The sequence below is a fragment of the Macrotis lagotis genome, chromosome 1 (assembly GCF_037893015.1).
Source record: "Macrotis lagotis isolate mMagLag1 chromosome 1, bilby.v1.9.chrom.fasta, whole genome shotgun sequence".
Lineage (NCBI taxonomy): Eukaryota > Metazoa > Chordata > Mammalia > Peramelemorphia > Peramelidae > Macrotis > Macrotis lagotis.
In genome coordinates, this window is record NC_133658.1 from 567,089,021 (window position 1) to 567,113,020 (window position 24,000).

Consider the following 24,000-nt stretch of genomic DNA (forward strand, 5'->3'; position numbering starts at 1 on the left):
CCTTACTAGATTTTCTTGCTCTTGAAATAGCTAACTTCCTTTTCTATATGATCCAACCTCTGCTTCTGACACCCTCATGAACTGAAACTTGAGTAATACAGACTTAACTGACTTGATGTGAGAGACCCCATTTCATGGGCCCCCAAGATCCCAGACATTTCCTCAGAGTTTTCCTGATTGCTTCCTTTCCCAAACCTTCATGGCCTCTGCTCCACAGGCTCAAAGAAAAAAAGGTCAGGCAGACTTTTATGCTTCATGTAAATTGCATTCTAGATTTCTTCCATTTATAAATACATCATTCTCCGTGATTCTTGGCTGAGCATGGACGAAATCATTTAAGGAAGTAGAATAATTTTTTGTACTCTTTCAGATTTTATTTTTTTTCTGTACAGATTTACAATTTCATTTTGTGGGGAACACTTAATAAGGAAACCCCCTGTAAACAATGCAGTTTGGCAACTGCTATGCAACTTGCACTCTTGTTAAGTGACTTTGTCAGGATTAGATGACCAGTATTTGTTAAGAGCAGGACTTGAATCCAGGTCTTCTCGATTCTGAGGTTATTTCTTTATGAGGGTTTCTTAAACTGGGATCCTAGAACTCCAAGGGGCCTATGAATAGAAAGATATTAGGAGGTACAGGAATTGTTTTTTAAAAATATTGTGAAAGATTTTCAAAAATATAACTGATTTTTCTTTTTAAATAGTGTGTATTTTATTTAATGTGTTTAAAATCCAATATTCTGAATAGGGGTCCATAGACTTTATTAGATTGTCAAAGGGATCTAAGACACAAAAAAAGTATTAAAAATTTTCCTGCTCTATTTGTCTGATATAACTCACTGGCTCTGAACATTATCATATCATATCATATCATATCATATCATATCATATCAAGATTACTACTAATGAATAAAATCATATTTGCTTATTTCTCAGTTTCATGTGGTTCTTTTCAGCAATAGTAAACAGTACCATTTTATTCTCATTTTCTAGACCGTAGATATTACAAGTACAAAATTCTTGTTTTCATTTTCTTTTTTCTTCCCTTACATTCTATATAGTGCATGGGTGTTCAAAATTTTTAGCTCTTCTGGGCCTCATTTCCCAACAGAAACATGTCATGAATTGCATATAAAATTAATATTTATTTATGACTATAATAAAACCCATATTAGCAATGAATATAATAATGAAATGTAATAATGTAACTAAGTATGGACTTTGAGGGCCACCAAGTTGGACACACCTGATATAGTACTTTGAACATAATAGATGCTAAATAAATGATTGTTGACTGAGAAAAACTTCATTTATATCCATCTATTTGTAATTTTTGATCATTGATACAGACTGAAGCAAAGCTTGCCTTTACGCATATAGGGAAGAAGTTGGACATAGTGAATGAACACAAGATTACAAAAAGGATGTTTCACTTATTTCAGGGAATAAGCTGTTTTCACACCCGAAAGGAATGCAGTTAATATACAAATAATGTAATTGCAGTGTGAGCTGAAACCAGCACTGCTTAGGCTGACATTTTTTTTGTTCTGCTAAACAAAAGCCATTCTAAAATATTAATCTGTTAATTTAAGAAGAATTTCTACATGGTAACACTCATTAGCCTAATTGAAAGTAATAAAGATGACACACATATATATATATATTTACATATATATAGATATACATATACATTTACACTATAATTCTATAATCACAAGAAGCTTGAAATGGATGTGGGACCTGAATATTAATTCACACTATTAAAATTAGGAAAAAATGCCAGATCAAGTAAAACTGGAGGTGGAGAGTGGCATAGAGGAGTGAGAAAGAATTCTTATATGTGAATATAAATAATTATAGATAAGAATTATTATATGTGAATATAGATCATTAGAAAAGAAAATAGATAATTTCATTAACTTGAAGTTAAAAAAAATTCCCCTGACAAGATCAATGCTATTAGGATAAGAAAAGAAGATACTATGAAAAGTCTATTGGGAAAATTCTGTACATCGAATATCTCTGTTAAGTATCCAATATGTACAGGGAAATAGCACAAATATATAAAACACCCCATTAGAAAAGTGGTCAAAATATAAGAACATATTGTTCTCAGAAGAATTGCATCAATTAACTTATAATAAGACAAGTTGAGTTTTCACCTTATTCCCTGTTAACTGTCAAAGTTAACAAAAGATTAAAGTCAATATTGAAAGATCTACTGCATTGTTACTGAAATTGTAGTTTGGTTCAACTCTTTAAGAAACCTCATTTTGTAATTGTGCCACGAAAGTGACTCAAATGTCCACACCCTTTAATCCAGAAATCTCATAGCTAGACATATCTCCTAAACAGTCCAATGAAATAAAAGATCTTTATATACTGAAATATTTATAGCAACACTTTTTGAAGTATCAAAGAACTAGAAACAAAATAAATGTTCATGGAACAAGGAATGGGGGGTAGCTAGGTGGAGCAGTGGAGGGGCAGCTAGGTGGTGCAGTGAATAGAGCACCAACCCTGGAGTCAAGAGGACCTGAGTTCAAATCCAGCCTCAGACCTTTAATAATTACCTAGCTGAGTAACCTGGGTCAAGTCACTTAACCCACTGTCTTAAAAAAATAACAAAAAAAGAAAAAGAAAACAATAAATAGAATGATCAATGGCTAAATAACTTGTTAATAAATGTGTTAGATTATTACTGTAAGATGTAAGATGAATATGAAGAATGTAGGAGGGCATAGGAAAACTTAAATTGATGCAAAGTAAAATAGGCAGAACCAGGAAAACTAACTATAATGATTTAAAGAAAAAGCAACAACCACAAAAAAATCAGAATTGAATGTCTTATAATAATAATAATGATCAAACTCTATTTTAAAAATTTATGAAAAAGCTCTCTTCTTTTTTAAGGAAATATTGACTATGGTTATGAAATCTTCATATCCTATTAGATTTGATTGATAGCACTATTTGTTTTGTTGAACTCTGAATTTTGAAAAATCTTATCATTTTTTATTATAAAGGGATGGCTATTTAGGTGGGTGAAGAGAATAATGGTGATTTAAAAGCAAAAATTATCAATAAAATTAATCAAAAAAATTTCTTGAACATTTAGAATAACAATCTATATGCAAAGGGAAGCATAACCCAAAGAATTAAGCAAAGATGAGCCATTTTCCTTGCCTTCTTCCTCATGGGCTTCTTCTGCTTTTGTTGGGGAGAGCTGGCAGTTGAGTCATACTGACTAAATAATCATTTAAGGGATAATTAATTTAATTAATAATAATTTAAGAGTTATTTCAGGTTTTATTAGAACCATTTCATGAATAAGAAACTGAGAGTTTCAGAGGAGTGAAGTTACTTACCCATGGACAGTCAGTTAGTAAATATTAAAGGTAAGATTTGAACCCAGGTCTTCCTGATTTCCAGTCTAGTATTATGTTTTACAAATTTTAATGCCTCTCTAGTGAAGTATTAGGACTTGTTCTTCACCTATTTTTGAGGTTGATGTGACCCTCTATGATTTTCTCTTTTGACTTTTTGGCAAATAATTATAGAATTAGCTGTGGAACACAGGAAAGTTTTTTGGATATGCAGACAGTGTTGAAAGATGGAGCAGAAGGTATCTTGTTCCTATAAATCTGAGAGTTTGTGCTATTCCAAATTTGTTCTAGATCTAAGAAATCACTTTCAGATACTACCTATTAGGATCATAATATAAGTCATTCACAAGTGCTTCCATCCCCATGGTTGGAGTTTGATATTGGAGAAGGGAGCACAGTAATTGATACTAGCTTCCTCCTAAACCAGCAGCTAGGTAGCACAGTGGATAGAGTGCCAAACCTGGAGTCAGGAAGACTCATCTTGTTGAGTTCAAATCCAGCTCATTACTTGATCCTGCTAAGTCACTTAACTCTCTTTGCCTTAGTTTCCTCATCTGTAAAATGAACTGGAGAAGGAAATGGCAAACCAGTCTATTATCTTTGCCAAGAAAACTTCAAAAGGAGTCATGAAGAGTCTGACCCAACTGATGTTGACTGAACAATAACAATTCTACAAATCAGTTTGAATTCATGGACAATGTTGTTATATACTGAAGTATTTCTGGAATACAATCCTCTTGGATTCAGTATGAGGGATTTAGTTACTAAGAATACAAGGAGGATCATCTTAGAATAGTCACATTTGTAATAGCAACTCAGAGAATGGATGCTGAAGATGGCTAAATAAGAGCACTAGGTGTGAAAATTATGCATTGGGAATGTAAGCAGCATGGTGTAATGGGTAGAAGAAAACTGATTTGGAGAAAGAGGGATTGAATTCTTGCTTTATCATGTTCTCCTTATATGGCATTGAGCAAGTGACTTCATTTGTATAGAAGTGGATTTCCAGATTGCTATTCTGGGACTTCCTGGGTGGAGACAGGCTAGCATGTTCCTGGAGTTTTTCCCTACACAACACTAAATAAAGCCTCTACACAGACATTAAAGCTACAGATCCCACCAAAAAAAAAAAAAAGACAAGATTGAAAGAAGTTTTCAACTGTAGACATCATGGAGAATCTTCAGTGAAGGTCTGTCTCTTAGGAGGAAAAAAGGCTAAGTAAAGCCCAGCTAGGTGAGAGAGAAGAGGCAGAAGGAGGCTTTTAGCCATAGTGCAATTCAAGTCTCTACTGCTTGATGACAACATAAGTTCTGGTAGTTATGTAAGAAGCCAGCAGGGAGGGTCCCAACTCCAAACAAAGTCTGAACCCTGGTAACACTGGGGCAAAAAACAGGACTGGGTTGGGAACAAATCACTGCCTAGGCAGAACCTGGACATAAAGAAGGAAACAAACCTCTACAAAGGCAATGCCTGGGCTGCATTGGCAACATCTTGGCCGATGTTAAGCCAGGGATTAGACCCCAGCCCCTGTAAAAATAGTTTGGGTCTGTACCTAGCTGTGGGACCTTGGGCAAATGACTTAACCCCATTGCCAAACTCAAACAATCAGAATGAGCAAAAAATCTAAAAGACTGCTAACCATAGAAAATTTCTATTCAGATACAGATGATAAAAATGCCACCTCAGAAGAAGAAAGCAGCAAAAAATTACCTGCATGAGAAGTCTCAAAAGAGACTATAAATTGAACTCTAATCCAAAAGCCCATAGAAGAGCTCTAAAAATATTATAAAAACCAAAGAAGAGAGAAAGAACAAAAATGGAAAAAAGAAATGTGAGTCATGCAGGAAAATTATGAAAAATTGATCAAAGGAATCAGCTCATTTAAAAGTAAAAATATTCTAGTGGAAAAAGAATGTAAATCTTTAAAAAATAAAATCAACCAACTGGAAAAAAAATGCAATTCATCGAAAATTCAAATCAGTCAAACAGAAAGGGAATGCAACTCAACAAAAAAGTAAAATTAACCAAGTGGGAAAGGAAACAAAAACCCAATTAAGAAAATAAAACCCTAACAATTAGAAACCAATGAATTCCATCAAACAAAATAAAATGGTTGAAAAAAAGTGATTCTAAGGAAAAACAAATGACCTGGAAAATAGATCCAGGAGAGTTATTTATGAATTATTTGACTACTAAAAAGCCTAGATCAAAGAAGAACCTGGAAAATATCTTTGAAGAAATTATTAGGGAAAACTTTTCAAATCTGTTAGATCAAGAAGACAAAACAGCCATTGAAAGAATGCACAGAACTCCTACAGAAAGAGGCTCCAGGATAAAAACTCCAAGGGCTATCATTGCCAAATTCAAGAATTCTCAAATAGAGGAGAAAATACTGCAAGCAGCAAAAAAAGAAGCAATTTAAATACAAAGGAAACACAATCAGACCTACACAGTACTTATCAGCTTCAATATTGAAGAACTGGAGTTCTTCCATATTTTGGAGGGCAAAGGACCTTGAATTGCAACCAAGAATTTATTACCCTGCAAAATTTAGCATATTCTGTCAGGGGGAAAAAGATAGATGTTCAACAAAATAGAGGACTTCCAAAATTTCCTGATAAAAAGACCAGAACTAAATAGAAAATTCAATCTCTGAATACAAAGGGATGAATAAAAAGATAAATGGAAAGGGGGAAAAACAAAACAAATGTTAGCCAAGAACATTAAATTGTATAAAACCTTACAAGGGAAGATATAACACTTGTAACTTTTGAGAATTATATTTCTCTTAGGATAGTTGAAGAGATTGAATTTAGAGGATATGAATATGATTATTTCTTGTCTTTCCATTGAAGAAGAACAAGATGATATCACTATGTTTGAGAAAAAAATAACACAGATAAAAAGTTGGGATGTTTATTCTAAAAGTACTTGTCTCATGTTTCCTTTAGGATGGCTAGGCTGCTTAGTGGATAGAGCACTGGCCCTGGAGTCAGGAGTACCTGAGTTCAAATCCAGCCTCAGACAGTTAATAATTACCTAGCTGTGTGGCCTTGGTCAAGCCACTTAACCCCATTGCCTTAAAAAAAAAACCTAAAAAAAAGTTTGTCATGTTTCCTTTGACCTAATTTAATTCTGTCTTGCTCATAATCCTTAGCATTTTCTCTGATGGTGGCATCCTATGCTGAGCACTCCTGAGCCAGTGTCTCCCATACCTTACAATCAATTATAGAGTTCTTAAGAGAGACTTTCAGATTGTCCCAGTATTTAGAGCACTCAGAGACTCTATAGTTCATTAAATCAGAAATGACTTTACTTTGCTAGATAGGCAAAGGTTTGTAGTACTATAGGAGCAGAAGGTGGGAACCTACTTAGAAGGATTGGAAATAAACAGATTAGGAAGTGATTTTATCTTAATCTCTACTTTTAGTTAACAAGGATTTAAGTAGCATGGTTGGGAGCTAAAGGAGGGAGTATGGGAGAGAGAAGGCATGGATGGGGAGGTACAAATGGTTCATGAGATGATTTGTTTTTGTATGCTGCATGATGCATGAGGATTGTGTATCTATGGAGGGTAATTGAAAAGTAGCTAAGGTATAAAGTGATTAAAAGCTGATGTGATTCATGACTTTTGAGAAGTGTATTTCCAATGAGACAGAAGAGGGGAGGATATTTAGTAACCATAAAGCAAGGATGTGTATCAATCAGCTAATAAATCAATCAATCAATCTTTGATAGTATTTTGATTCATAGTACTTCTATCAGATCAGATAAAAGGAGTATAATTTGATAAAAGGGATGTAAGTACAAGATAGGGTTAAAACAAAAAAAAACATAAAAAGAAGTAGAAGGATAGGCATTGGTGAATGTATAGCACCAGGTGAAAAGGCACAAAGACTTATTATAAGTTAGAAGGAAAGAAGGGAGGTTGTGAAAACTGACTAAATTCTATTCAACAGATTTGACCCAGTGAGAGAATAAGATATATTTCCCTTCTCTATAGGGAAGGGAGGGAGGGAGGAAGGAAAGGAAGGAAAAGAGAAGAAGGGACTGATAAAAGGGAAGGTGAGGCATAAGTGAAAATAAACTGAAAGATAAGATTTAAAAGAAAAGTTAAAGGGGAAAGAGAGTAAAACTTTGGTGAGGAAGAGCAAGAGGAAGGACAGAGAAAAATATAAATGAGGATAGATATCATGGAGAGAAATATAGAATTAGTAATCTTAACTGTAAATGTGAATGGGATAAATTCTCCCATAAAAACAGAAGTGGATAGCAGAATGGAATAAAACCTACAACCCTACAAGAAATACATTTGAAGGAAAGAGATACACACAGGGTAAAGATAAAAGGCTGGAGCAAAATATATTATGCTTCAGCCAAATTTGAAAAAGTCAGGGGTAAGACAAAGTAAAAGCAAAAATAGATCTCATTAAAAGAGATAAAGAAGGAAATGACATCTTAAAAAAACCAGCATACTTAACCCCATTTGCCTTGCAAAACCTAAAAACAAACAAACAAACAAAAACAGCATAGTCAATTTTACTATATTATTATTAGACATGTAGACACCTAGTGTAGTATCCTGATTGTTAGAGAAAAAACTGAGTGAATTCCAAGCACATAGCAAAACTTTAATAATGGGAGATTATAACCTCAGTCTCTCACAAAATAAACAAGAAGGAAGTTAAGAAGGTCAATAAAATCTTAGAAAACTTAAGGTATGATAGTTCTCTGGAGAAAACTTAATGGAGATAGAAAAGAATATATCTTTGACTCTGTAGTACATGGCACCTCTACTAAAATTAAACAGTGCAGGACTATCCAAATTAACTTTTAAGTTTTTATTAAAACAATAGACAATATAATTTTATTTACAATTTTAGTTGTAGCTCAGCTTTGTTTACTAAAGCATTTAATAAACCCTTTTGGACAATCCTGTACTAGGGTATAAAAACATTATAATCAGATTCTAAAAGGCAGAAATAATAAATGCATACTTTTCAGATCATGATGCAATAAAAATTCCATGTAATAAAGGTCCACAGAAAGATAAACCAAAAGTTAATTGGAAACCAAATAGGAACTTTAAAGAAGAAATAGATCAGACAACAAATCAAAGAAATAATCATTTATTTCATCCAAGAAAATGATAGCAGACAATATACCAAAATTTATAGGATGCACCAAAGCAGTTTATAGGGGAAATTTTATATCTCTAAATGCTTTTCTTGAATAAAATAGAGAAAGGAGATCTATGAATTGGGTATTCAGCTAGAAAAGCTAGAAAAAGAAAAATTAAAGATCCACAATTAAATACCAAATTAGAAATCCTGAAAATTAAAGGAGAGATTAATAAAATTGAAATCAAGAAATCATTGCTTAATAAAGGAAACTAAGTTGATTTTATGAAAAAACACCAATAAAATAGATAAAATTTTGGTTAATTTGATTTAAAAAAAGAAAGAAGGAAATCAAATTACCACTATCAAAATGAAGAGACAACTAAATAGGCAATGAGGAAGAAATTAGACAGATAATTTGAAAGTATTTTGCCAAACTGTAGGCAAATAAATTTGGTAACTTGAGTGAAATGGATGAATATTTACAAGAATGGAAACTTTACAGATTAACAGAAGAGGAAATGAAATATTTAAATAGCTTAATTTCCAAAAAAAAAAGAAATTGAAGAAACCATCCAATAAACTCCCTAAGAAAAGTCTCCAAGTTCAGATGGAGTTACAAGTGAATTCTACCAAACATTCAAGAAATAGTAAATTCCAATTCTATATAAGCCATTTAAAAAAATAAGAGGAGATCTGTCAAAAAAATAAGAGGAGTCCTGCCAAATTCCTTTTATGACACCAATATGGTACTGATACCTAAACCAGGAAGAACCAAAACAGACAAAGAAAATTATAGACTAATTTCCCTAATGAACATTGATGCAAAAATTTTAAATATAATTTACAGCAAGTTACTCCTAGGATAATGCATCATGATCATGCAGGATTTATACCAGGTAAGTGGAGGTGGTTCAATATTAGGAAAACACTCAACATAATTGAACATATCAATAACAAAATCAACAGGCATCATATAATTATCTCAATAAATGCTGAAAAAGTCTTTGACAAAATACATTATTCATTTCTATTAAAAGCACTAGAGAGTATAGGAAGAAGAAGTTTTCCTTAAAATATAAGCAGTATCTAACTAAAGCTATCAACAAATTTTATATGTAATGGGGAGACATTAGGAGCCTTTCCAATAAGATCAGAAATGAAACAACTATGCCGATTATCACCATTACTATTCAATATAGTATTAGAAAAATTAGTTATAGCAATAAGAAAAGAAAAAGAAATTGAAGGAATCAGAACTGGTAGTGAGGAAGCAGAGTTTTCACTCTTTGGCAGTTGATATGATGGTATACTTAGAGGACTGCTGGATATAAAATAAACCCAAGTAAATCATTTGCATTTCTATATATGAACAACAAAAGCAAGAGATAGAAAGATAAATTCCATTAAAATAACTGCAGAGAACATTAACTATTTGGGAATCTACCTTTCAAGACAAACCCAGAAATTTTATAAACACAATTACAAAGCACTTTCTCCACATACAAAAAATATTCAGATCTAAACAATTGGAAAAATGTTAATTTCTTATGATTAGGTTGATCTAATATAATAAAAGTGGCAATTCTACCCAAATTAAATTACTTATTCAGTGCCATATCAATCAAACTACCAAATAGATATTTTACCAAGCTAGGAAAAATAGTAAAAAAAATTCATCTGGAGCAACTAAAAGTCAAGGATATCAAGGGAAGTGATGAAAAAAATTGTAAAAGAAGGTGACCTAGATCTACCAGATCTAAAACAATATTAAAAAGCTGCAATCATCAAAACTGCCTGCTACTGGTTGATAAGTAGAGTGATGAATCAGTGGATTAGGATAGGTTCAAAAGAAACAGTAGCAAATCTCTACCATAATCTACTGTTGATAAACTCCCCAAAATAGCTTCTGGGATAAGAACTCACAATTTAACAAAAATTGTTGTCAAAACTGGAAAGTAGTATGGCAAAAAATAGGCATAGACCCACATCTCACACCCTATAACAAAATAAGGTCAAAATGGGCACAGGATTTAGACAAAAAAGTTGATACCATAGACCAGTTAACAGATCAAGAAATACTCTGTCAGATCTATGGAAAGGGGAGAATTTTATGACCAGGCAAGAGATAGAGTACATTATAAATTTTAAAGTGATTTTGACTGTATTTAATTAAAACATTTTTTTGCATTCATGAATAAAACCAATGCTGCCACCATTAGAAGGAAAAAAGAAAACTGGGAAATAATTTTCACAGCTAGGTGCTCTGATAAATGTCCCATTTCTAAAATATAAAGAGAGTTGGCATCAAATTTATTAGATTATAAGACATTATCCAATTAATAAATGGTCAAAGGATATGAACTGACAATTTTCAAATGAAGAAATTAAAGCTATATGCAATCATATGAAAAAAAATTCTCCAAATCATTCCTGATAAGAGTAATGCAAATTAAAACAATTATGTGGTTCCACCTCACATCTATCAGATTGACTAAGACAGAAAAAGGAAAACAATCAATATTGGAGAAGTTGTGGGAGGACTGGAACAACAATGCATTGTTGGTGGAGTTGTGAATTGATCCAACTATTTTAGAGAGCAATATGGAGCTATGTCCAAAGAGCAGTAAAACTGTTCATACGCTTTGACCCAACAATACCAACACTAGACCTAATGCAAAAGGAATCATAAAAATGGGAAAAGTCCCACATGTTCCAAAATATTCATAGTAACTCTTTTTGTAGAAGCAAAGAATTGGAAATTGAGGAGATGCCCATCAATTGGGGAAAGACTGAGCAAGTTGTGGGATACTAATGTTGTGGAGAACTATTCTTTTATAAGAAACCATGAATGGTCAGACTCTAGAGAATCATGGAATGAATTACAGGAACTGATGCTGAACAAAGGGAGCAGAACCAAGAGAACTTTGTACATTTCTACTTCCTCTCCTGGCTTCTTTCAAGCCTCAGCTAGTCTGTCCTGGGGAAAAAAAAAACTTTCCCAATTCTCCTTAATCTTAATGCCTTTCCTAGAAGATGATTCCCATTTTATCCTGTATATATTTTGTTAATTTTTTTTTCATATTGTATCCCTCACTATACTCAGTTTCTTGAGAACAGGGGATGTTTTTGTCTTTCTTTGTATCTTCAATGGTTACTACAGTATATGATACATAGTAGACACTTAATAAATAATTTTTGACATAATACTACTCAGACAACTAATGAGAGTTATGATCAGTGTTTTAATCTAGGTCTTCTGACTATAAATTCAATATTCTATATATTATGTCACACTATTTCCTATATATTTTGCACATTATAATTAAAACTATTATCTATCCATACAATAAATACATATTCACTAATTGAACTTATTTTTTTAGTGGCTTTAAATTTTGCTATGAGGGATCTTCAAACTAATGAAAGTTAAGTTATTGGATCTCTCACTCCTTTTGTCAATTTATGAGGAAGCAAGAAAAATTCACAAACCAAAAGAATGATTGATGTTAGAGTAAAATGACAAAAAAAGGAAGTTAATGATGCTTTCTGGACTTCTATATTAGACAGATATAGAAAATGAGTTGAGAAAAAAAGCAGTAAAAACTCCGAAGTCTCATTAAATGCATCTTTTGCCACATGGAACTTTGTCTAATTGATGCTGTTTTTGGAAATATCAGCTTTGTACTCTCTCCTTCTGATCTTTCACTTGTATCATCTTCATAGAATAACAGAAAATGGCAGATTTCATGGACTAAAATTGACATCATGATAGGCTGCATTTCCCAACATAGATTAATTTCTTGCAGATGTCAGAAATGACTAAGAAGTATGAAGCAAACAGATATGTTAAACAAGTCTTTGCCATAGGAGAGTTATTTGTGGTAGGATTCTAATATACATTTCTAGTATTAATGGGTAAAACCATTCATATTTGACAATATCTGAGACTATCTTTCATAACTATATGATGTACCTCCATCTTTAATGCAGAACTGCCATTACCTGGACTCATAGAGATACTAGTCAGACACCCTTAGACATCTAGGTAAGCCAGCAAGAAGACAGGATGGATTTTTACAAGCACAGTAATATTTATCATCACAGCCATCATCCAGATGAATAACTCTCCACCAACTGCCACTTACAGAGCAAGCAAACCAATCTAGCAGAAATAGCAAGACAGCCTGAGGAAGAAATGAGAGGCTACATGTGTCAGGCAAGTCAAATCATTATGACCACCTAGACTGTCAAATCCCCTCAGATCCTGAACCTTAGCAGTAATAGTAATGCTTCCAGCTTAGTGACCTCAGCTATAATCCTGGGAAGCAAATCTTGTGCAGCCTGTCAGCTGCTCCAAAGGTGCCAAAACCATCACTGATAAAGAACCATAAAAAGTTTTTTCCCCCCCACCAAAGTTTTTGGCCTTGTAAAATGACTCAAACTCAGAAACCAATAACATTTTATCAATGGAAATGACATTCAAAAGAGAAGTCAGTATCTATTTTGCTGCAGCACCCTAAGGATCAAAGTATCTCTCAGTATGATATGTAGTCAGTACTTTCCCTTAAGTAATGCCTCCTCCGTTGGAATAGTGAGCTCCTTGAAAGCAAGGATCTGCCTTGCTTTTCCATTTGTAAACTCACCATTTAGGGGAGTGCTTTATACCTAGAAGATATTTAATAAATACTGCATTCATTTGTTTATTTATATTTCCAATGTCAATTTTGTGCTATTGAAAAGCTATGCTCAAAATATCTGAAAAGTAGTAGAGAAATTTACATTTGAACCCTGAAACAATTCAAGTTCAGTATATTACAAACTTTCAAACCCTTTAATAGAATCAACTGCTTTTTACTATTTTTATAATTTTACTACTGTTAAGAGTATTATTTGTTTCTCAATGTGTAAATTCTCAATGTGTAAGCATTTCATCACATTGAATATTTCTATATGGCTTCCTTATTGCTATTTTGATTCTTTGCCATCTTTCTTGAAGACAGAAGCTCCACTCTGAGCCAGTTTTATGTTTGATGGCTTCTTTTGCTCTGAGTGTCCGATCTTATTAGTTATCAATCCCTCACAGTTATGTCATTAAGAAGCACACTTAGTCTGTGACATACCAATTCAATCACAGTACTATGTGGATCCATTATGCTCTCCCATGAGACATTCATATTGCTTGTGTTGTTGGTTAGCTAAGCAAATGCTTTACCACTTCCTATTTTGGTGAGACTAACTTATAATTGATTTTTACTTCAGTAGGTCTGTTCTCTCCTCTTTTAGGACTTCTGTAAAAAAAATGGGTGAAATGTTACCACAAAACTATGATTCCTATACCCAGTATATTTATCTAGTTCAATTCAATAAGTTATTACCTGAGGAAGTGATTCTTCTTGTGCAGTGTCTATTCATAGCTGAAATCTCAAAAAACACCTGCTCAAAGAATTCATGCTAGGCAAATATTATAATGGCTTCAGCAATTCACAAATTTGTAGTTCTGCATTTTGAAACATTGCCTTTTGAACATAGAATAATATATCATTCTTGTAAAATTTGATCAATTTTTTTTGGTCTTTAGGTGTAATATTTTCTGTACATGAAATTTCCTAATTATATATTGCTCTTTATAATCTTTGGTCATCAGGAAGTTTATTGGTAACCCTTTAAAATGATGCTAGTATTAGTATTGTAGAAGCAGCAGAATAGAGAAAAAAATCCTTATATAGAACTCAAGAAAATAGTCCTTTTACTTTCTTCTTCAACGCACCTTTTATATTTTTGGTTAAGATTAAATAGGATTATGGTATCATAGGATTGAGAATTAAAAATGATATTAAACATCAACTAGACATAGGATTGTAGGTTTAGAGAAAGAAGGCACCTTAAAAGTCATTGAGTTCAATCCTCTCTTTTTTTTACAGATGAGGAAACTGAAATTTAGTGAATTTAAGTGCCTCATTGAAGATTGCACAAGTAGAAAATGGAAAAGACAGGAATCAAACACAGGTATTCTAACTCCAAATCCAATGTTGTTTCTTTCACACCAGGCTGTCCTTTGTTTTAGCAAGAAGACTTTTTTTTTTTTTTCATTACAGGATCCTTTTACATACAAAAGACAATGTATTCTGTATCTTCTTCCCTTAATTCTTATTTGGTACCAGTTAAACATCCAGTTGAAATTGTGGTAATGAAAGCTGAAAAAATAAGTTGGAGATAAAGATTTAGATTTAGGAGTATAGAGGCATTAGACATGGTAATGGATAAAGTCACCAAATGAGATTCTATGTAATTCATCAACTTTGTTCATCTCCTAGATCTAATCAATTTACAGATGTTGCTATTTCTACCTCAAAAATATCTTTTGCTTTTTTTTTGTTGTTGTTCATTTTTATTTCATTAGGAGTAAATATGGTAACTCAAGTTAGATTATGTTTTTTTTTCCTGAAAGTGTATTGAGACCTTCTAGTATTGCTTTATTCAGTGGAATAATAGTTCAGACTGTTGATATCACAACCACAAGGAACTCCAGAGACCCTGATATTTGGACTGGTGGAGCATGCAGTTAAAGGAGTTTGGCTCAGCTGAATAACTTGAGATTCTCTTAATATTATTATTTGTTGAAAATCCTTCTCTTGTTATAAGTAAATATTTTTACTAACTGTTAAAAAACCCCACAAATGGCTTACTTTGTTTTAATATCAACCCTAAAGTATCAGGAAGACTCATCTGATTCAGGCTTAAACTAGACCTCTACTCCCATAGAGAAAGACTTTGGGTAGGAATCTACAGATAGAATAACTGAAGAAAGATAATCCTCTATCCTATACAAAGATAAATTTCTAATGTAATGAACTGGAAATAGAGACAACCTCTGAGATACTAGTTCCTCAGTTTGTTAATTATCTTTTTAGTAGATTGTAAACCCAGTTTGACCTGACACCTAGTACACACTCTATTTAGCACACTATGTCATGCTATCTTTTTCTACAAAATATCCCAGAAGCATATCTAAACAGAAGATCAGTGTTCATTAAATCCAAGAGAGAGGAAAAAACATGCTATTGGAGAAGAGATCCCTTTTCTGACAAGAGTTTTTGAGAAACTTGAAAAGCAGATTGACAGAAAACAGACTTGTATTACCATTTTATACTGCTTTCCACAATTAATTCCAATAGTTTAACATCATCAATGTAAAGAACCACACCATAAAATGTCTAATAAAAATCTTATATCTAAAGTATAAAAGATTAAGAATCATTCTCCAAAAAACAAGAGGTCAAAGCAAAATAATAGTTTTCAAAGAAGAAATGAAAAATGTCAAAACTAACTTGTTAAAAATCATTAATAAACATGATAAAGTCACTAAATATCCACCAAATTGACAAAGAAGGGACATTTAATGTTAGAGGAGTTATGGAAGGATATGTGATAATTCACTAATCTGGCAACTATGAATAGAACCATTTTTGGAAGTTTGTAAGATTTTTGTAAGAAAATTAGGAAATTGCTTATGCTTTTTAATCTAAGGTGTAACTTCTGTGTTTAATAGAACCAGGGGAAAAAAACCTTACTTGTTTTAATCAGATTAAGTTTATATTTTTAAGAAAGATATAAAATATATAAGCAATAATTTAAGAATTATCATTGAAATTATGTATGAACAGTTATTCCATTACCAACATGAATAAGAAAAATTCTGAAAAATGGGCAGTTTAAAATGATATTAAGTAGAATAAAGAAAGTAGAGAGAAAATTTTGAAAGATGATTTCAATTATGACATGAAATCAAAATATTTTAAAATAAAAAGTATTCAAATTTTATTATATTTTCATGAAACAATAAGTTGAGATGCTTGTTTATTTATCAGCTATATATTCCCTGCTAAATGAATGAGATCTGCGTCTCTAAGGTACTATGACTACAGTTTTTAATTTGTGTAATAAAATGAATACAATTAAGAAAAAAGTTAAAAATTTGGTGGAAGTATACACAAAAGAATAATTATAAAATGCTCCTTTCATTTTCCAAATTCTCAAAATCATCAGAACTGAATAAGAGAAACATCACCAGCATTCCAGCATTCTTTGTGAACATTTGGAAGCAATTTTGATAATCCTGGATGTGGACTGTCTATAAGTAGAAGTAGCATTGGTAAAATTTGTGGATTTTTAAAGCATTTGTGGATCTTCCAAATAGTTATCTCAGATATATAAAATGAATAGAACTGAAACTATTAATTTTTTCACCTGAGAAAAGCACCATGAGTAGTTGGGAACCAGGACTAAGTGGTACAGGGTGCTATCACATGGTGAGGGTTAGGTCAGGAGCAAGGCTGAAGTGAGGTTGAAGGGGAAATTGTTAAGATATAGTAAATCTAGTACAAGGTTTGAAATCAGGAAGCCCTGGGTGCAAAACCTGATTTAAATACTAAATGTGTGAACCTGGGCAAGTCACATAATTCTTTCTCAGTTCCCCATCTACAAAATGAGCTAGAGAAGGAAATGGTAAATCATTCTAGCTTTTTTCTGTAAGAAAACCCCAAATAGGATCATGAAGAGTCATAAGTGATTGAAATGTCTGAACAACAATATAATTTAAATTGGAAATTACTAATGTTGTTAAAGCCCCTCATTTTACAGATGGAGAAAGTGAGACCCCAATCAAAGAAATAATTTTGGTTCCTAATTTAGGTTTTTCCCTGAATATATAAGATAAAGGAGAAGCAGGCTTATGCTCAAGCTGGAGATGTTTGTTAACTTTTTGAATATTGCAATTAGGACTGCAAACAAATCAATACTAAATTTATTGTTTTGTTGATTAGGGTGTGGACAAACAGGAATTTGGCTCTTGAGCAATAATAGTCTGCCAATCTCTCTTGATTTAAGAAAGTGATGGAGAAAAACCTTAAAATACAGATTAAGTTTACAAATGTAACCAGACTTTCAAATTAGAAAGCTGAGGGCTAGGAGTACCAGTGGAGGAAGAGGCCAGTATTTCTTACCCTCAGATTCAATTGAGTTAACAAATTGCTCTTTTATAATGCAAATTACTCCTTAAGCAGGTCAGTCCAATCATTTATTCAAACCTTAATGTTAATGCATTTAATCAGATAATCAAATCAACAACTGTACCTAATTGGGTGGGTGTGGGGAATGTGGGGGGCTGACTTTAGGCAACTTCAACTTTTGACCCAACTAAATATTTTTATCCAGATAGTAGCAAAAGAATAGATATAAAAGAGTTTTATTTTCTCTTCCAATCCCTGCCCTACTTCCCGCACAAGTATTTAAAAAATACTGACATGACTGAAAGATAAGAGGAGAGAAAAGAATACTATAAGCTCTGAATGGCTACAAATCTGGCTACAATTTGAATTGTCAAGAGATGAATTAATAACAATTGCATAATATATATATATATATATATATATATATATATATATATATAACATAAAACATTTCATACACACTCACACATATACACACAGACAGTAAATAGAGCAACAGCCTTGGATTCAGAAGGACTTGAATTCAAATCTGATCTCAGACATTTGACACTTACTAGCTGGGTGACCTTGGGCAAGTCATTTATCCCTGATGGCCCCACATTCAGGATCATCTTTATTCCTCCAGATTCATATCTGACCACTGAACCCAGATGGCTCCAGATCAAAATGTGAGGCTGGTGACTTAGCAGAGCACCCCTCTCCCCCACTCAAATCCAATTCACTTGTCATCATTTCCCTGACTTCATGGTCTTTGAGAAAAAAGGACAAGCATTGTCATCCCTTGGATTAGGATATAGAAGATATAACTAGAATTACTTTAAAAAGGAATATGTATTATAGGTTTAGTGTACTATCATATGAGGTGTGCCCTTGGAAACAGGAAGACCTAGATTCTTAGCCTCGTGACCCTAGAAAAGTCACTTAATCTCTAAATGCTTCTCAGATCATTCTTTAAAATTATAAATCAGTATCCTGTCTGGCACACCATAAACTCTTAATAAATATCTGTTGATGGATTGAGGAGTGATTGATATAGTGAGCTCAAGGAGTGCCTTATTCTAATAAAATCACAAGTCTGACAAAACAAACAAACAAACGAAAAGGACCTCTGGCACTTTTTTTTTCCTGTAACCAAATGGCCAACTCACACATTACACTGATGGCTTGATTGTTTTCCTCTGTTTCTTGCTCCTATTTTCCAATACATGTTATACTTTGAAGGTCAATTCTCTTCCCAAACCTTTCATACATTTTTAGAACTTACCACTTAAGGGGAATTGGTGGTGAAAGTAGTGGCCAACTGGTTTCAAATATTTGAAAGGCTAACATATGGATGAGGGAGTAGACATATCCTAGTGAGTGTAATTGACAGGATGATATTTTTGGCTCCAAATTTAGGGAAGAACATCATCCTAATTTTAGTTGTTCAGCAATGAAAGAGATTGTCTGGTGCAATATAAGTTCTTAGAGGGGAAGAATCTTTTGTATCCTTATTTACTAGTGTGGTATTTTGCATAGAACAGACATTTACTAAATATTTTAAATATATTTATTGAATTTAATTAAATTGTGAAATAAGTGGAAAATCCTATTATCAAAAATGTTCAAGTAGTAAATAACTTATGATCTTTCAGTGTCCATATTAATGAATCTTTCAGGAATTTTAGAAAAGAGATTCCTGCTCTGTTAGGGAGGTTAAACTAAATGTCTTTTGCCATCCTTTTCAAGATGGTTTCAATGGAGAGAATGATGACTCAAAAGTCAGGGAATTCATAATTTTTCTTTATTATTTTATTATATTTTTGAATTACATGCAAAAATAAATCATCCATTTGTGTAACTTTATGAGTTCCACATTTTTCTACTAACTTTTCTTCTCTTCCCCCTTCCCATGGCCACAAACAATCTGGTAAAATTTGTACATGTACGATCATGTTGAACATATTTCCTTATTAGTCATGTTGTGGAAGAGGAATTAGAATTAAGGGGAGAAAGCATGAGAAAGAAAGGAAAAATATAAAAGAAGTTTTAAGAAGTGAACTTATTATACTTTGCTCTTCATTCAGACTCCATAGTTTTTTCTCTCCATGATAGGTTTATCAGGATTGTCCTTGAACACTGAACTTCTGAGAGGAGCTGTATCCATCATAGTTGATCACCTCACAATATTCTTTTGGTCCATTCAAGACAATGAGCAGGACATAAGATGAAAAATACATCTCTCTTTCAAGGATGTTAAATTTTCATGGGTAATGCTGGTGATGATAAAGGAGATGTACAGAAGCAGGTAATATGGTGGTATTGTTCAATTGTTTGACTCTTCAGTGACCTCATTTGGGGTTTGCTTGGCAAAGATACCAGAGGTTTGCCATTTCCTTCTCCAACTCATTTTACAGATGGTGAACTGAGACAGAGCTAAGTGACTAGTCCAGGGTTACACAGGTAGTAAGTATCTGAGTTTAGATTTGAACTCAAGAAGATGAGTCTTTTTGATTCCAGGCTCAGTACTCTATCCAGTCAAATGCACTTGATGGAAAAATGAGAAAAGAGAAATGAATTTCAGTTCAGAAGATCAGGGGATGTGTCATGCATAAAGGAGTGTCTTATCTGGATTTTAAAGCAAGGAAAGATTTTAACAAGCAGAAATGTGGAAAAAGCCCATTTCAGGAAGAGAGGATAGGTTATTTCCTAGAGAGAGTTAAAGAGAGTCACAATTTATTGGAATGGTGAGTACATGAATGAATGAGTGAAATGAGATGGAAAAATTAACTTGGAGACAAGTTGTAGAAGATAACTTGAAGACGACTTGGAGATTAGTTGGGAGAAAGAAAATAGAATTGACAGGCAGCTGATTGGATTCAGGAATGAGGAAGTGGGAATATTTAAAATTGATTCTAAAGTGACAAGTAGGATAGTGGTGCCATCAACAAAAATAAAGTAACTGGAGACAGAGGGCAGATGATGAATTCAGTTTTAGTAATGTTGAGTTTGATTTGCTTGCAAGAAACCCAGCCTTCTTCTTAAGATCACTACAGTATCTACTAATATATTTACCTATACTGGCTGCCCTATGCCATTTTTTTTAGGTTTTTTTTTTTTTTTTTTGTGAAGGCAATGAGGTTTAAGTGGCTTGCCCAAGGCCACACAACTAGGTAATTATTATTTGTCTGAGCCCAGATTTGAACTCATGTACTCCTGACTCCAAGGCCGGTGCTCTATTCCCTGCGCCATCTAGCCGCCCCAGCCCTATGCCTATTTGAACACATAACTATTCCTCCTACAAAATAAGGCATAAACTCTTATGAGTTATACAGGCTGCATGTCCAGAACACAATCTGTAAATTTGCTTATTTTTTCTATTTTTAATTTTATTTATTTACGGCAGTGGGGTTAAGTAACTTGCTCAAGCTCTCACAGCTAGGCGATTATTAAGTGTCTAAGGCTGGATTTGAGTTTAGGTACTCCTGACTCCAGGACCAGTGCTCTCTCCACTGTGCCACCTAGCTGCCCATTTTTTTTCTATTTTTAAAAGAAGAGTATGTTACTGATCCTATTAATATGTTACAAATTTTCTTTCACTGAGTCACAATGTGGCATATATTCCCTGCTTTATTTCTAATGAGAGGAATAGCATCATTATACTTGGCCTAGGTGGAATAACCACAAAATTTTCCCAGAAGTCTTGTCTCCTTATCTCTTAGTACTGGCACAAAAATAAATTCAATTTCTCTGTTATTTGAAACTCACAACAAATCTCTTACTATTGGGGATTTGAATTACTGCAAATATGTCCCTAGAGTTTCTCCTGATTGAATTAATAATCAAGATTCTTGCCAATTATAATTTCTTGATGCAAATCCACAGCATGGGTTTTTCCTTGAAGGAGCCCTCCTGTTGTACTCACCCCATCACATTTATAGATGTTGTTTTATCTTTCTTTGTCCTCTTCTACCATAGTCCTAATGGAAGACAAAATCCAACTAGCAATTTTTATTTCTTTTCTCTCCTCTCCTCTTCTTCCTTCTACCTCTTTCCTCCTCCTTCTTCCTCCCCTTTATCTCTCCAAAATTCCCTATTTCTAATCACCTCTCTGCTATAATCACCTTTCTTTAAAATTCTTATTTACATTGGGAACTAATATATAGGGGCTTTTTATATTCAACTACTACACATCTGATCAAACTACTGTCATTACTCTTCAAGTATGTCATCTTTCTCCATCAAGTCCTGAATGGCTTGGGTCCAAAGCCCAAGCCTGGGCTTATTGTCATTTATCTTCCTCCTCTCTTGGTTTACCTGCTGAAATTGCTGTAAATGTCCTCTATATTACCTCACCCTCTTTTACATTCTCATCAACAATGACCACATTTTCTCTGTTACAGCATGCACTAGTATTTATACAAATGGTAATACTTTTTTATGTTCACAATAATTTTATGAAAGGATAGCTAAATATCCTCATTTTATAGATGAAAAAAGTAAGGCACATATTTGTGCTGGAGTTAGGTACAGAGTCAGTTTTTCTGACTCCCATGTTTAGACTTTTGTTTTTTAGACCAATATTTCTTAAGTTTTGACCATTTTAGATAACTAAAATTGAAGACTTGATAGGAAGTTAGCAATTGATAGACTCTACTTATTCCAAATACAGATATTCAGAGGTCAAGCTATTTGTCTGAATAGAATGTGCACATAAATATATATATATATATATATATATAATATATTTATACACACACATATCATTCTAAGCCATGATGATATAACTGTTCCAGTCTACTCTTCCTCTCCAGTGGAAAAATTGGGACCATGAAAGAAAGAAAAAAAGTGCAAGGAAGAAAGATAAGGGAGGGAATGAAAAAGGGAGGAAGAATGAAAGGAAGGGAGAAAGGAAAGAAGACAAAAACGTAAGAAAGGATTTACTATATGTTAAAACACTGAGAATGGGAGGAGCGGCCTAGGGAGGCCCGGGTGGTGCAGGAGGTGGAGCGGAGGGCATAATGAAGCTCATCATTCTAGAAGATTACCTTCAGGCTAGTGAATGGGCTGCCAAATATATTAGAAATCGAATTATTCAGTTTGGTCCAGGACCCAACAAGTATTTCTTTTTTGGACTTCCTACAGGGAGTACTCCTCTTGAGTGCTACAAGAAGCTGATCCAGTATTATAAGAATGGGGACCTCTCCTTCAAGTACGTGAAGACATTTAACATGGATGAGTATGTGGGCTTCCCACGTGATCATCCTGAGAGCTACCATTCTTTCATGTGGAACAATTTCTTCAAGCACATTGACATTTGCCCTACAAACACCCATATCCTCAATGGAAATGCAGCTGATCTGCAGGCAGAATGTGATGCTTTTGAAAAGAAGATCGAGGAATATGGAGGGATTGAGCTTTTTCTTGGAGGTATTGGTCCTGATGGGCACATCGCATTCAACAAACCTGGCTCGAGTCTGGTGTCTAGAACTCGAGTGAAGACTCTGGCCATGGACACCATCCTAGCCAATTCCCAGTTCTTTAATGGAGATCTCTCAAAAGTCCCTACAATGACTCTGACTGTGGGTGTGGGTACAGTCATGGATGCCAGAGAAGTTGTAGTCCTAATTATGGGAGCCCACAAGGCATTTGCACTGCACAAGGCCATTGAGGAGGGAATTAGTCATATGTGGACTGTATCTGCCTTCCAGCAGCATCTCCTGCAGTATTTGTGTGTGATGAAGATACTGCACTGGACCTTAAAGTGAAAACTGTTAAGTATTTCAAAGGGTTGATGCTTGTTCATAACAAACTAGTGGAACCACTGTACAGTATAAAAGAAACTGAGAAAAGTCAATCTTCAAAGAAACCATATAGTGACTAACTTGCCCTTGGAACCAGATGTCTAATCCCCCAAAGACATATAGACTTTGAGGGAACAGGACTTTAGGGAAAAAAAGTTATTTCATTGATCAGTCCACTCCAATGTTTTATCTGCCTTTGATGAAAATGAGTGTATGTGAATATTCTGTATTCAGCTGTAAGGGTTGAAGCTTACAGAAATGGGTGTTTTATACTGTAATTTCATTTTCTCTGATGTATGTTTTCCTTATTTTCTACCTAAATAAGGGAAAATAACTAATACAAGTACCCCAAGGCACAGAGAGAGAGAAAAAGAATGGTAACATGAAAGAGTAGACTTGGAGAGAGTGGGCATTTTGGACCTCAACAGGATTACAAGTATAGGTAGGATGGGTAGTCTTGCTTCTCTCTCTTTCCCAGCATACCCTTTACTTCTTAGAGTTGGGTTTAGTAGAACAACAAGAATGTTTCACTCTTAAGATTTGTGACTACAAGGCTAAACCTTTCACTTTGTGGTCATGTAATATTCAATTACTATAGACAATGTATAGGGCACTGTGGTAGATATGACAATAGACCAGGTAGACTGTCCTCTGCTCCCTAGGGTCTTCCTCCATTGGGTGTGACTAGTCATATACC

The 24,000-nt window shown here is 33.7% G+C and overlaps 1 pseudogene; it reads left to right on the top strand.

The window, feature by feature from the left end:
• The first annotated feature begins 22,513 nt into the window (after positions 1 to 22,513).
• On the top strand, positions 22,514 to 23,412 carry LOC141521437 (glucosamine-6-phosphate deaminase 1 pseudogene; annotated as a pseudogene).
• Positions 23,413 to 24,000: the final 588 nt, after the last annotated feature.